Source organism: Muscardinus avellanarius (genome assembly GCF_963383645.1).
Source record: "Muscardinus avellanarius genome assembly, chromosome: 5".
In the NCBI taxonomy this organism is placed as follows: Eukaryota; Metazoa; Chordata; class Mammalia; order Rodentia; family Gliridae; genus Muscardinus; species Muscardinus avellanarius.
In genome coordinates this window covers 20,727,348-20,740,330 of record NC_137790.1, presented here as the reverse complement: position 1 = coordinate 20,740,330, position 12,983 = coordinate 20,727,348, and positions in this window count along the sequence as shown.

Here is a 12,983-nt window from a genome sequence, read left to right as displayed (position 1 = left end):
ACACTGGAGATGCAGACAAAACTTATCTAAATGCACTGGAACTTATGGAAAAATTCGCCGTGAAAGAGGACTGCTATTTCTCTATATTGTTAAGAATCTCAGACATCACATATAAGGAGAGAGTTTAGCGGAGACCAAGGAGAAATGCGGTGTTGAAAGAGTTCTCCGCGATGGTGGTGGAGACTTGTATTCAGGAGAAGCAGAAACCGGATCTTACCAACTTTATTTTTTTGGAGAAATTACACCAAATGTCGAATGCTACCATCACGCATGCTTAGGAACACTGGACAACATTCAGAGTGGAAAAAGAGCCTGGGAAGGATTTGAAACGGTGGAGGCAGTGGCAATGCCAGTGGCCAATATTCGGGGGAGGCAGAGATCTGATACATTACAACTGGAACCTTTGAAATAATAACCACAGAGACAGTGATCGGAACCTGCGGAGGGGTTAGGCGGGCGCCGGGGCCAGTGGCTGACATCGGAGCTTGCTGTGAGGCAAGGCCACTATTGAGGCCTCCGTGGCCGGTATTGGAACCTGCAGAGGGGTTAGACCGATGCTGGGGCCAGCGAGGCCGGCATTGGAGCCTGCCATGATGCAAGGCTTGTGCTAGGGCCTCCGAGGTCGGGTCCGGAACTTGCTGAGGGGTTAGGCCGGTGCTGGGGTCAGTGAGGCCGGCATCGGAGCCTGCCGTGAGGCAAGGCCAGTGTTGGGGGCCCGAGGACGGGACCGGAGCCTGCTGAGGGGTTAGGCCGGTGCTGGGGCCAGCGAGGCTGGCATCAGAGCCTGCCATGAGGCAAGGCCGGTACTTGGGCCTCCGAGGCCAGGATAAGAGCCTGCCGAGTGGTTAGGCCGGTGCTGGGGCCAGCAAGGCTGGCATCGGAGCCTGCCGTGAGGCAAGGCCGGTACTGGGGTCTCCGAGGCCAGGATAAGAGCCTGCCGAGGGGTTAGGCCGGTGCTGGGGCCAGTGAGGCCAGCATCGGAACCTGCCTTGAGGCATGACCAGTGCTGGGGCCTCCAAATCCGGGATCGGAGTCTGCCAAGGGGTTAGGCCGGAGCTGGGGCCAGCGAGGCCGGCATCGGAGCCTGCCTTGAGGCAAGGCCGGTACTGGGGCCTCTGAGGCCGGGATCGGAGCCTGCCGAGGGGTTAGGCCGCTGCTGGGGCCAGTGAGGCCGGCATCGGAGCCTGCCGTGAGGCAAGGCCGGTACTGGGGCCTCCGAGGCCAGGAAAAGAGCCTGCCAAGGGGTTAGGCGGGTGCTGGGGCCAGCGAGGCCGGCATCGGAGCCTGCCGTGAGGCATGACCAGTGTTGGGGCCTCCGAGGCCGGAATCGGAGCCTGCCGAGGGGTTAGGCTGGTGCTGGGGCCAGTGAGGCCGGCATCGGAGCCTGCCTTGAGGCAAGGCCGGTACTGGGGCCTCTGAGGCCAGGATAAGAGCCTGCCGAGGGGTTAGGCCGGTGCTGGGGCCAGTGAGGCCGGCATCGGAGCCTGCCTTGAGGCATGACCAGTGTTGGGGCCTCCGAGGCCGGGATTGGAATCCTGCCAAGGGGTTAGACCGGTGCAGGGGCCAATGGCCAGCATCGGAGCCTGGCGTGAGGCAAGTTCACTCCTGCGGCCTCCAAGGTCGGGACCAAAGCCAGCTTAGGGGTTTGACCGGTTCAGGGGCCAGCGAGACCAGAACTGGGTCCTCCCATGAGGCAAGGCCGCTGCTTGAGCCAGCGAGGTCTGGATCAGTCCACTGAGTATCCAGGCCACTACTGGGACCATCAAGAGTGGGATTGGTACTTGCAACGCAGCATGCACAGAGAAATATCGCAGAAAATATAAATCAGATGCTTCTCTTAATCAGCAATAACTAGGAGGAAAAGGGCAACAGGAAGAGGTTGAGCTATAGAAAGGGCCCTATAGTGAAGCAACTAATGTGACCAATCAGAGGGTATGTAATACTGGAGGACGGAGCCTCTTTAAAACGCAGGAGGTACATAAACAAATGTATCAAAGTAAATCACCAAAGAAGCGTGGGATGGAGGGAGGGGGAGGGAATGGGATGGGGGCTGGATGAGGGCTAATTGGATGATGTGTGCTTGTATATCCTCTCAAGTCTTGTACTCCAATGTGATTGATATATGACTACAATGCACCAATTTAAAAAATAAATAAATTTAAAAAAAAAAAGAAAGAAGAAAAAAAAATGCTGCTGGAAAGCAATTCTCTGAAAGACAGAGTTGTTTTCCAAGTTTTATCTGGCTTGAATTCTACATAAGCTTGCAAGTTTGTGTTTGTAATTTTCTGTTACTCTATGTAAAGAAATATGACTTCTTATAAAAGCAATGATAGGATCAAACATGATATATTTAGTAAATCTTTAGGAGAAAATCCCCAAAGACATTCCAGGAAATCCCTCCTTTTCTGTACAAAGATTTCTGTGATAGGAAATGCTAGGTCATTCTTGGGACTTCAAAGTAAATATTTTAGTAGACAAAGGAAAATGTAAAATTATTATACTGTCATGTGATAAATAGTTGTAGAAGCCTCTAATAAAACACATTTATGAATAAAAAAAATAAAAATAAAAGGAGTCAGGGATGTAGCTAGGAGGTAGAACGCCTTTGAGTTAAATCTGAAAGAAAATAGAAAATGAAAAGAAGGAAGGAGGGAAGGAAGGAAGGAAAGAAGGAGGTAAAAAAGGAAGGAAGGAAGGGAAGGAGGGAGATGAGCCCAGGTGGTCTTTCATGTGGAATTTTTTTTAACATTTTAAAGCATGCAAGTTCCTGTCCATAGATAGACAGCCTTCCACCTGCCTCATCTCCTTATAAAAACAAAACAAAACAAACTTTTCTATTCATATCCATTCTCATTTTTTCACAATGTCATTTTGGATCAAATTCCCATAAAACCTCTGAGCATGTAAATAATCAACTTTTTTTTTTTTTACCCCATATTGTATGTTTATGGCATCATCTAACTTGACATCTAAAACAAGTTTTGGGTGAGACTCTATGCAGTCTCTGCTGGAAGGTTTATAAAGGGCTGGTCCTATGAGCAGGACATCTGGATGATGACATGTTTTCCCTATTGGTACACTCCGCTGTCTTCTGGTAGACACGCACTGTGAGCTGCTGCTGTCAGAGGTGCTATATTTTGAGTAGAGCTGTTTTATATGGTGTCTGGCAAATTCCACAAATTCTCAGTTACAGAGATAAATTATCTATGCCAAACATATTGATCATTGGGATTTAGAGATAGAATGACTGAGTTGAAACCTCGTTGATGTGATCCTGGGTCTTTTGTCTTGGGCCAGACCTGTCTATCTTAGAATGATTATGTGTCTCTATTCCACTATGACCCATAACTTACAGTAGGTTTAGAGCAATAATTGTGTGAAAAATAGGCTTTTCAAGTGGTCACAAATGTGGAGGAAGAATAATCATTATATTACTATTATTATTATTATTATTATTATTATTATTATTATTATTTTGGTACTAGGTATTCAACCCAAGGGTGCTCTACCTCTGAGGTATACCCCCAGCCCTTTTGATATTTTATTTTGAAACAGGGTCTCACTAAATTGATGAAGGCCCTGCAAAGTTACTGAGGCTGGAATCAAACCCTGTATCCTCCTTTCTCAGCCTACCAAGTATGAGGATTACAGGCATACACCACCAGCTCCAGCTAGAATAGTCATTATTGGAAGAACAGACATTGAAAGATTTGAATGACTGAGGTCTATGTTCTTAAAGACAGGTGGCCCACTAACACCCTACAAAATGCTGCTGCTGCTACTTATTAGGACTGTGGGAAAATATATCTCTGGCATTTCTAGGGGACAGACATTTACACTCAGATTCTTAAATTCTATAAGGCAATAAGTTTCATGGGTGGGACCCTAAAAAAGGCCAAAGTTGTTTGAGGATCTCTGAAGGAAGATATAGAAATATGAATGGTAGCCCCACTCCCCAGTATAACAGATAATCACAAAAGTAGAGAGGAGAGACAGAAAAAGCCTTGGTATTGGAAGAAAAAACAAAAACACTGAAGGCCACTTTACCCACAGAAAACAAAACAAAACAAAACAAAAACCCACTGAAACAGAAGTTTTCAATTTGATTTGATTGGAAATCTAAAGCTTAGTAAAATAACTCATACAACAAAAAGAGAAAGGAATTGGATTTTACAACTTACAACAATGCTCTGAATTAATTTTAACACCTCCTGAAATACACCCACTGGCAAACCTTCCTGGACTTAAGACTGAGATTCAGATTACAACTATACTTCAAGATCCTCTAATTTTAAACAAGTTTCCATGTACAAATTCAGAGAATTCTTGTACATAAAATACAAAATAAACAACTATACATCATCTTAGTCACAGAAACTATGGCTTTGCTCAAATATTCATTGCTCTAAAATAATCCTAATGGGCATGTATGCTTTTACACAATATTTAATACATTAAAGTTTAATTAAATTCTTGACACTTAAAATTTGTCTTGACAAAATGGGACCCCACGAAGATAACTTTTCCTCCCAGTTAATAGTTTACATGGTCCAAAGTAAATTAAGAGAACTCTTAAGAATTAAGACTCATTCAACAAGACTTGTTTAGAGAAAAGGTGATCTCTAATACTTTTCCTTTTAAAATCACACTTTTGCTGAAAATAAGCAAATGGTATTTCACAATATATTGCTGAAACCTTAGTGCTATAACTCCATATATTGTGCCTTCATTACTAATGTTATTGAAATTGCTGACTCAATTCAATTAGGAAAACATAAATATTTTCCTATTATATATCTGAATAGTATATTCAGATCAGTATTTATCTCAAAAGATTTTAACCTAAAATTTGATTTTTACTGAGAGATACATAATATAAGTTAACAGCTACTCATGGGATATCTTAAAGGCCTTGAAATCACACATAGGCTTTGCACACAAGATCTTCACAACACCTGATTTTTTCCAATAGCACACAGACAAGACATATTAACAAGATTCTCATTCAAGAAAACTCATCTGATATATACATTCAGGACATATAAATCCTCACCAAAAAAAAAAACAAAAAACAAAACTCATAAAAAAAGAAAGTGTCAGCCAAGCATGGTGGTGCACTCAACAACAGTGAGTCAAATTGCGGGCCCCAGAGGAGAAATCCCAGTACTGCACTCCCAGGGACTTGACCCAGTGGGGGAGTGGCGGAGGCAGAGATATTACACCATAGGAGAACGCCCAACCTGGCACTCCCGAAGGTCTAAAGCAGCGTCGATTGACTCCCTGGGTCTGAGACTCTACAATACAACCCAGTAAAAGAGTCGTGCGGACTGAGATACCACAGACTCAAGATCCAGAGTACCTTATGTGAAGTTGTAGTGACCCAAGGGAAGAACCCAGAGAAGGCACAAACTTCCGAAATCATGGGAAAGAGGAATAACAATGGAGCAATGAATGCCCACAACCCCACAACATCAGAACCTGATAACACAGAAATTCAGAGATTTCTAGAAGATCAAATCAGGAAAATAACTGTAGAAATAATAGAGGTGTTTCAAAAAGAATTCAGAGAGAGCCAAAAATAGATAAAGGATGCAATTAATGAAGTAAAGGCCTCAATTCATAGTACAAACAACTGATTAGACCACTTGGAGAATAGAATCTCACTCTTAGAAGATGAGCACTCCAAAAATGAATGCATAGTTTCTAATTTAGAAAAAAATATCCGACAGCAGAAATCTGACATTGAAGAAATATGGGCCCATTTTAAGAGAGCTAACCTAAAAATAATTGGAATAGAGGAGGGAAAAGAAAGTGAAACCAAAGGGATCAACAATCTCTTCAAGGAAGTAATGGCAGAAAATTTTCCAAACATAGAGCAAGAGGTCAGTACACAGGTCCAGGAAACTTAGAGAACTCCCTTTAGACAGGATCAGAGAAGAGGATCCCCATGCCACATAATTGTCAAAATGACCAATGTGGAAGCTAAGCAGAGAATCTTAAAGGCAACAAAAACAAAGGGCCAAGTTACATTCAGAGGCAAACGAATTAGAATCACTCCAGACTTCCTAAACCAAGTCATGAGAGCCAGAAGGGCTTGGAGTAACATATTCCAAACTCTGAAGGATAACAACTTCCAGCCAAAAATTTCCTACCCAGCAAAACTTTCTATCAAATTAGATGGGGAAATAAGAAGCTTCCATGACAGACAGAAACTGAAGGAATTTATGTCTTCAAATCCAACGCTAGAGAAAATACTCAAAGAGATTAACTACAAAGAAGAAATAGGTAACACACACCAGAACCAGAAAAACAAGATTTTCATTCAACAGACAACTAAGATTGGTTATCTGTGGAGATTCTTTATTTATATTAGTCTTTTACCTATCTCTAAATTGTATTGTTTGCTCTTATTGTTGCTAATTTTTAGGATTTCTAGTTGGAATATTAATATACCTTCACATATAGCATTTGGAAATATTTTTTCCCATTCTATCAGTAACTTTTAACTCTGTTTACATTGTCTTTGGATATACAATATTTTTTTAATTTTTAGGGAGTTTGTTTACCCTTCTGTTGCCTGTGCCATTGAAATCATATCCAAGAAATCACGGCCAATTTCAATGTTGTGAGGTTTTATGACCCAGATTTTCTTCTAAAAGTTTATAGTCTTAAGATTTGTATTTAGATCTTTTATCTATTTTGAATTAATATTTGTATATGGTATTAGGTAAGGGTCCAATTTTATTCTTTTTCACGTAATTATTATTTTTCAACAATATTTAGTTAGAAGACTATTATTTCCTCCTCCAAATGTTTGTGGAAATCTTGTCAAAAATAACTTGACTATATATGGAAGAATTTATCTCTAGGCTTTTATTTAACTCCAATGGTTTATATATCTGCCTTTATAACAGTACTATACTGTTTCAATTATTGTAGCTTTATATGGTTTGAAATCAGAAAATATACATCTTCTAGCTTTGTTCTTTTTTTAGATCGTTTTGGGTATTTAGAGTCCATATTCCATATTAGGATAGATTTTTTTTCTGGAAAATAAATAAATAAGTGTATGCTAGATTCACCTAAAAAAGAAAAGAAAAAAATATTTTCTGGTAAGAAAGAAAGCAAAAAGAAATATTGAAATGTTATCTTTAAGTCATCAAAAGCTTGATATCAGACATGAAACTGTTATGTGAGATTATCATTGTTAATTTTGGATAAATTACTATAATACTAGATGTCAACCACTAAGCCAAGCATGGGAAGGAGAGATGGTGAGGGAATGGGGTAGGGATTGGGTAGGGGCTAACTGGGCAATGTGTGCATGTATGTCTACAAAAGTTTTTTTTTTTTTTTATCCCATTATGATGTATGAATACAGTGCACCAATAAAAAAGTAAGAACTGAAAAAAAGAAATAGTTTATTAAAAATTTCAGTTTCTTTCTAAATATCATATATACTGTACCATAACAAAGATGCTTTGTTTATCTCATCAAGCCTTCTGATTATTGTCAGCAGAAAAATTGAACTTTATGACTTAATACTCCACGAGCGGATGTAGAACTTTGGACAGTGCGTGTCCCATGCAGAACTGACATAAGCAGAATAATTGGATTCATCTGCAGTCTTACTCAAGTGTTGACGTGTTGAGTTAAGGGGTAATAAAATCACAAAATCATTGCTTTATTTTTAGCATTCATGTGTGAATATCACATATAAAATCACTTCATCACACTATTAATCCTAAAATACCTAAACATTTAATCTAATTTTTGAAAACTTAACCAAAATCATGAAGGTCTATATATAAATTAATGAACATAGTTTGCATTTTAAATGTGAAATCTGTTAGAGAGATATATTGTAGTGTCTGTCTTTCCATCACTAATCTATGTTTTATAAATTCTTTTATGATAGACTGTGTAAATGAGCAACTGGCAAGTTTACTTAAGTCTTTGAGATTGTGTACATTTCTATGTATACATTGGTAGTATATATGTTTTATATATGCACATATATATGTATACATACATAAAATGTATATACTTTTTGCTAGATAGCTAGAATATTTCAGAATTACCTAAAATGGAGTTTTTGTGGTTTATTAGCATATACATTTATTTATAATCCCAATATCAAAAATGAATCAAAGCAACAGAATATATATCCTCAGAAACAGGAACTTTAGTATTCTAAACATTTCTTAATATCGTTCCCCATTTTTCTTCAAAGGAAATTTCCAAATGACGCTCATATTTTTTTGTAGTATAGCATAGTTAATCTTTTTATTTCAACCTGACTAGATAAATCTACAATCTTTATGAAGGTCATCTAAATTACACTAAGCAAATTAAATTAATTCACAAGGGTTGAATGGGCACTTAAATATTATAAAGAACTCTATTATAATTACCTATTTAAAGATTGTTATTAATAACTAGATATTTAGGCCTTATTACACTAAGAGATCAATTTGAAAAATCATAGTTAATAAGTACAATAGTTACCCACACAGTTACATTCTGTAATTGGAGGACAAAGCTGCTAACATCAGAACAAGGGACAAAAGAACAAAGTAAATAATAGAATAATAGAAAGACAGCATTGCTTTTCTCAAATTCTTATATATTGCCCTCAGAAATACATTCATTAACTTTAGCTACTTGGCTAACATCACATATTATGATTAACTGAAATGTAACATTTAAATTTTTATATGTGTTAATTATTAAAAAGTATCTTGCATGTAATGGAGTAACACAACTTTAATATATTAATTCTCATAACATTAAAAATATAGCTGCATAACCAGGCAGGGTGGTGCACACTCGTAATCTCGGTACTTGGTAGACTGATATAGGAAGATTACAGTTTCGTGGCTAGCCTCAGAAACATAGAGAAGCCCTCCACAACTTAATGAGACCCTATTTCAAAAATAAAAAAAAGAGGTAAAAATGCCACTTGGTTCAATCTCTAGTATTACAGAAATATAACTGTTGTTTTTCTGTCATTACTAATGACATTAATTTCTATCAAAAATTTTTAAGTTTACATTCACATTACTGTCCAAAATATGGGCAAATTGGGTGTTAATATTAACATTAAAAATTGATAACAAAAAACAGTACAGGAGAATGTCAGAGAGCATCTTTGCTTTTGAGGGTGCATCAGAGGCCCTAACTTTGGAGTATTATTTTCTGATCCTTAATGTAGATATAGTAGTAAGAATGATGCTCAAATATTAATACTACCCTGACATAATTGGAAACACATTAAGTTAAATAAAGGTTGGTTTAAAATTTATTTATAACTCAGTATGAAGTGAGATTGCTAGTGATCTATTCCTACATAAACACAGCATAATTTAAAATATTTTCTTTATCAAGGCCATACAAAATTAAAGATCTCTTTTAGAATAGCCCTGCTCTCACACACAAAAGAAAAAAAAATGCTAAAACTGAGTGGTAAAAACAAATCTGTTCACAAAGGCTTTGCTGTATTCCTCTGCTTAATTATTATTTATACACTTTGTTTTGTACCATCACATTTCTACTGGACTTCCATACTTTATCAAATCTAAGCATAAAATGCTAAGATCAACCAGCCACAAAAAGTTAAGGGTGATATGTTTTATTTCATATGTGGAAGCTAGAGAGAAAAAATGAATCAAATGTGTGCATGTATATCTCCACAAGTCTTTTATCCCATTAAGATGCATGACTACAATGCACCAATCAAAAAATTAAAAAATAAATAAAAGTCTTTAAAAGTTTAAAAAAATAAAAGTACCATTTCAGAAGAAAAACGAAAAGGTGTTAGATAAATGAGGAAAGATAGTAGAATTGGAGACAGGAGATAGGGAAGGAAAGGAGAACTAATGAGATAATCAGTTTAAATCGTTCTGTGACCACATATTTAATCACATACTATGCCCATGTATGAAGGTATCACTACCAATCTCACCATGATATATGAGTAAGGTTTGATAGCAGTAAGAACTACACAGGCACACATACTAAGTGCTGTGGCATGACCAAGTGCTACATGTAAGTGTGTTTGTAGGCATGACCAAGTGCTACATGTAAGTGTGTTTGTATCAGTTTGAACCTCATGATTTATAGTTATAATGTACAAATAAAAGTATAAAAATGGACATTTAAAATAAAAAATAATGTATGACAAGTTTTTTGAAACTAACCACATATCCTACAAGATCTGTGGCAAAACACACTTTCTAGAATCAAGCCTTTTGGGGAAGGTAAATATTTGCTACTTATTATATACTAAACATGCGTATCTCAGCAAATCTACATCATCGTGATGGTGTGTGGAGGCCTCGAGGTAATTAGATTTAGGTATGGTCCTTCCAACACAGCTTCTGTGATGAATTAGTGTCCTTCAGAGAAGAAGAGACCTGATGGGGTGTGTCTATACAGCGCCTAAGAAGATTCAGCCTGAGCGGCCTACAGCCTAAGGCAAAACTTTAAGTGATTCAGCAAAAAACGGTCAAGATGGCGCCTGGAGGAAGCTAGGAAGGCGTGGTTTCCCCATTCACTATGGGTGGGGAGACTGAGCGGTTTTTCCCTTTCTTCCTTTAAAGGAGCTTTCCGCACACATGAATGGCTCATGTACTGGCCTGGGATTGGCTGTAAACTACGTGCTAGTGATCTTTATCCCGGATAGGCTAGGCTATTTCTCATGGAAATTCACCTTGTGGCTTGGTGCTATATAAAGGACTGCTTGGAGAGAAATAAATGAGATCCTGCTTGACTTGACTCCCGACTCGTGGGTTTGTGTTCGAGTCGTCCGGTACTCATCATCTTGCCAAGCCCCGCCAGCTGTCGGGCTGGACTCCCGACAGAGACCATGGCTTTCTTTCCTACTCCTGTGAGGACTGGACGAGGAGAAGTCAGCCATCAGGAAATCAGGAAAAGGGCTGTCACCCATAATCTGATATGCATGTTTGTAGATCTGATTAACTTACCATCTTTTATCAAACAGCTTTGTTTAAGGAAACCGGATGCTTAATTTTGGTATTTTATTTGACTGGAAACCAAAACCACGGTGGGATCAAATGTTATGTAAAATCTGACTCCCTACATTATCTGATGTCTGGAGCTAGAATACCCAATTTTAAATTTCCAAGTGGATATCCTAGGGGAGAGCCTCTCTAGCCTAAACTTTAAACAACCAGTCGGATTGCTAATGGATGAGTTTCCCATCGAATTGGAGAAAGTTTGACCTAGAAGTATAGGATCTCTTCCTAATTTGCCTAGTTGTATTTGGTACCATGAAAGCAAAGGAAAGAGAAAGGTAAAAAAAAAAAAAAAAAAAAAAAAAAAAAAAAAACAGGTCATCAGCTGATCTAACCTAGATTATTAAAGACATCTTCAAAAGTTCAGAGATCCTGACCAACCATATTTATTGAAAAATGATGTGTAAAGTATTTAATTGGTGAGTGCAACGTTAAGTCATGTAGCTATTATTTTAGGAAAAAAATAGAAATGTAAAACCCAGGATCATCAATCTGCAAGAGACTATATATCACAACTGTAGTTGTTCTTTGCTGGATAGGAAGTGGACATCTTAGCCTAATAGGAGATGACAACTGCTACACTATTTCTCTATATAGGAGCAAAGCAGAAAGCCAGACCACTTAGGTTCTGACTCAAATAGAAAGTTAAATGTTATGTACATACAATGGCAATACATGAAATTCTTGAGCCTATCTGCTAATTTAACAAGAAGTAGTCTTAGTGATCATGAGACACCCCCCCCCCCCCACACACATACTGGGACCTTTAGAAACAGAACACTGTGTCACTAACTAGAGAAGGATCAATCTTATCTAGTTCCCAAACAGTATCAGTTTGTATTTTGATCATATAAAACATGATAAAATTAATTTTATGTAAATTAGATTTGGTCCTAAAAGGAAAAAAAATAAAACTATTCCAGTTATATGAGGATATGATTGGTTATGTCTTTATAGGCCCTAGAAAAAAAATTACAAAATATCTTACCAATTAGATGGCAAATGGGTATTTTTGACAAACTCTCATTTAATCCAGGCAGAAATGGTAAATCAGAAGCATAGACAAAAAAATCAGAAATACTTGAGTCAGAATCAAGATGTTATAGATATAAAATGTTCACTAAATAGCTCATTTATTAATATCCAGAGTTGATGTAATTAAATCTTGAGCATTATAATCTCAGACATGGATACATCCATTGTAATGTATTTGCTGGGTGGTACCTGGAAGGCTGGTAGGGTGTGGCTGGAGGAGGTGATGGTCCCTGGGGGCACAGCACTGAAGATTATGTAAATTGATTTTCTCTCCCTGCTTGCTCTTTGTTTCTGGCTTCTATGATGTGAAAACAGCCATGTGTTCTCTCTGGGCATTTTGCTACCATGCCCTGAGGTCCTCAGTCCCAAGCTACTAAACTTTAAAAAACAACAACAACAACAAAAAACTTCTTACCCTTAAATTATGTGGTCAATCTTCTTTATATTAGAGTTACAAGAATGCTGTCCAAAACAAAAAAAGACCACTTCAAGCCCTTCATTAAAGTGGTTCCCAGAGAAAGTATTCAACTTAGTAGATAAAAGCTCCAACCCTCCATTCTGAGACCTCATCTTTTCAGAACCAGACAGGAGTTGTGAACTCAGTTCATTTGCAAAAGCCCTGGGCGAATCAGGTTGACTAACACTGCATTGCTGTCCAGTCTCAGCTTCCATGTAAAAGTAATTAATTTTCATACAAAGCAGAGGGAATCTGTAACAAAAATCAATGACATTAATTATTCAATGAGGGCTACAGGGGTGTTACGTAAGACCTGCAAGTTAGATGTGTTTGCCATCAGGCAGTGCTGATAATTAAATTTGTTTTATAGTTAAATTTAACCTTTGAATGTGTAACAAGATATTAAATATAGTAAAACACAAAAAATAGTCCCATTTGATAAAAGGAAGCAGATC